We start from the raw sequence: 605 nt of genomic DNA on the forward strand, positions 1-605 counted from the left end.
TGGCTATTATTTCCTCGCATTTTTTTCTGCCCCTTTCTATTTTTCTCTCCTTCTGTGACTTCCATTGGTAGATCAATGGTTCCTCACAGGTGTCTGAGGCTCTGTCATTTTATTTATTTTTCTTCTGTTTCTTGATCTGGATAATCTCAGTTGATTTATTTTCAAGTTTTATGAGTCATTCTTCTGCTTGTTCTGCTATGAAGAAGTAGTTGAGGGTAAAGTTGGGGTGGGCAGTGCATATGGAAGTGAAACTTGAGTTGAGGCTTTTTCATGGTAAATATCTGTTTTCTAAAGTTTGTGGGCTGTTCTCACACTGACTGTAAACTCTGCTTTCATGGAGTGGAGAAGGGGGTTGATCCTTTTCTGGGGGTATCCATAAACCAGTGTATTCGATGGGGATTACTATGTTCCTATTTGCGCTTTCCAGATATGCAATACAGACAAATGTTCTAGTTCTGAGAGTATTATATATGTAAATAGCTCATTGCCAGTTGTTCTAAAACCTCCTGCATTTGCAAAGGAACCCTTATTATTTAGGCAAACTTTAATTTTTTCATGGAGAAGTGGGAGGACTTAGTTATAGTTTTGACACATGTTGGCATGCT

The sequence above is a fragment of the Rousettus aegyptiacus genome, unplaced genomic scaffold (genome assembly GCF_014176215.1).
Source record: "Rousettus aegyptiacus isolate mRouAeg1 unplaced genomic scaffold, mRouAeg1.p scaffold_m13_p_10, whole genome shotgun sequence".
Taxonomy (NCBI): Eukaryota; Metazoa; Chordata; class Mammalia; order Chiroptera; family Pteropodidae; genus Rousettus; species Rousettus aegyptiacus.